Source organism: Miscanthus floridulus, chromosome 8, assembly GCF_019320115.1.
Source record: "Miscanthus floridulus cultivar M001 chromosome 8, ASM1932011v1, whole genome shotgun sequence".
In the NCBI taxonomy this organism is placed as follows: domain Eukaryota; kingdom Viridiplantae; phylum Streptophyta; class Magnoliopsida; order Poales; family Poaceae; genus Miscanthus; species Miscanthus floridulus.
The window spans coordinates 134,609,922-134,612,480 of NC_089587.1; the positions used below are offsets into that span (position 1 = coordinate 134,609,922).

The 2,559-nt window shown below is 39.8% G+C and overlaps 1 non-coding gene across 1 annotated transcript; it reads right to left on the minus strand.

The window, feature by feature from the left end:
• Positions 1-2,222: 2,222 nt before the first annotated feature.
• LOC136478637 (small nucleolar RNA R71) lies at positions 2,223-2,327 on the minus strand. The gene has a single exon (XR_010764357.1). It is a non-coding gene; the product is annotated as a small nucleolar RNA R71 (small nucleolar RNA).
• Between the last annotated feature and the right edge of the window lie 232 nt (positions 2,328-2,559).

Below are 2,559 nucleotides of genomic sequence, written 5' to 3' on the forward strand. Positions count from 1 at the left end.
AGGTCAACCGCCCCCAGGATTCACGCGTAGAGTGATCCTCCACTATCATGACTGCACGCTGCGGTGCGCGTTCACACGTGGGCAAGAGCCATTAAGTTGCGACGTGATCAAGGAGGCAACAAGCACCTGGGTCCCCGCATCATACTTAGGAAACCTTCTCTTGGGCTAGCCCTTAGATGGGCTCGAGGCCACTATTGATGGTAGTTAACAACCAATTTAAACCGTCAATTAAAAATGTATATGGGCATAAATATAATCACCAATGAAGGTTTAGGGGGTTTAAACTAATAAATTCTATGAGTTTTGGTGCATCTATGTTTTTAGCTGGATTTAATCAGAAAACCAACACAGGGGACTTAAACATCAACGGAAAAATTGGAATTCCAATGCAAAACCAACTCCAGAAGTTTCTAGGGGACTTCAGAAGCCATGTCACCGAAGCAGAGGCCGAGAGGCTACTAAGTGGGGCCACCTATCAGCCTCGTTGCTATGTCGGTTTCCCACTGCCTCCTAGGATGCATCTAAGCCATTGCTTAAATTGGTTTGATCCAAGGGCTCATGTTGTATCCTCAGGGCTATATAATCTAGCCCCCCTCCCTCCAGGGATAATCAAGTCATCAGATCATAAGTCAGGGCTAGACAAAAAACTAGGGTTTCCAGAGATTAGAGATTAGAGCTCTAGTTCTTCAAGTTTCTAGTATAGATTAGCTACCAAGGTTCAAGAAGAGTGTAGGCTATTGCTCAAGATTCTGGATCTACCATCTAGAGACTGGTATAGCCATTGTATATCTATATTAATGACTTTGTGCTACTTTAATATTATTATGTTGCTATTTATTATGTTCTTAGTTTGCTCTAGTTGCATGCTTGATATAGTTATGATTAATGATGAGGTTATGCACATGTTCGCAAAGCGCTTAGCTCATTATGCGTGTGAGTTAAGTGGTCAACACTATGTAAGCATGGTTCTTAGATATTATTTGCCTATGGAGGCCATCTGCACTCTAGGTCATGTGGTAGATCGTGGATGTGACACTCCCATTGAGTCCTTTGTAGTCCACTCCCTGTTTGTAGAGCACATAGAATGTGATTGCGATGGTATACAAGCTTTGTTCTTGATCTTCCTTAGTAATGTTCCTTATGCATAGATCCAGAGTTAGTTATACTATAGATAAGAGTATATATTAGGGTGTACAAAAGACTTAGTAGATAAGTAATGACTTAGGAATATTTTGCTCTTAACAAATCTCCTACTTAGTTGTACTACATTTTATGAGTCTCTAATTCTATCTCTAGAATACCACTATTACCTTACACTTATTATTTATGTACCCTTTGACATATCCCTGCAATAGCATGAGAGTGATTATTATCATAAGTATATACATTTGTCAATATCTCTATGCCAACACCACTCCATAAGGTCCTTCATGTGGTAAAATATAAATAATGATAGCTGGTATACTCTCAGGTAAAATGCTACAACGGTATATTATCTGTGCACTTGTGGATACTTTAATATATATATTTTTCTCTGAAGTTTACAAGTGTCACTAATAATTACCAACCACGCATTTTTTGTCATTATGCTATAGATGACAACCTAGTAACAAGTGATGCTAAGAAATACCAACAAGCATTTCAGGCACCGTTGCCAGGGAGGGGCACATGGCTAAAGAGAATTGACCAAATAAATACTTATTGATAAAATCATAACCTCTGCTTTACAAGGCTTACCCTTGTTTGTCTTTGTTCATATGTTATACAGGGCATTGCAGACTTGGTTGTGATTCACCAACAATTTCCAATCAGAATCAACCGAATCAAGAGGAAGCTCAACGCTAGTTCCTGAAGTCATGGCTGAGAAGACTCTATGTGAAGTCTCTGCTCTAAGCACTAAGAACATCTGCACTGGACCAACACTCAAAACCAACAATCTCGAGTTTGAGCTCAAGCCAAGCCTCATCAACATGGTACAAGCTACTCCATTCAGTAGAAAGGCACATGAAGATGCTAGTGCTCACCTTTAGAATTTTCTAGAGATTAGCAGCACAGTCGTCATCAAGGACATTGCTCAAGACATAATACTACTTTGCCTATTACCATTCTCACTAGTGGGAAGAGAGAAGCAGTGGTTCTACATCAACAAAGATCACATCAACACTTGGGAAAGACGTTCAAAGGCCTTTTTAGAAAAGTTCTTTCCTATGGGCAAGACCAATGCCTTAAGAGGAAAGATTTCAAACTTCCAATAACAGAAAGGAGAACCATTCAGAAGCATGGGAATGTTTTCAAGAATACATTTCAAATTGTCCTCATCATGGGATGGAAGATTGGTAGCTCATGCAAAGTTTCTACCATGGATTAACTCAAAAAGCTCATGAACAACTCGATGCCACTACTAGAGGATCATTTATGTCACTCACCCTTAGAAAAGCTGAAACTCTTATGGAAAAGATAGCCTCTAATCAAGGCTGGTCATCATGCAACATTCAATTATGCAATAAGAGTGAAGAAGTGCCAGAAGAGGTGTGTGCACTGTCAACCAAGATGGGCGTA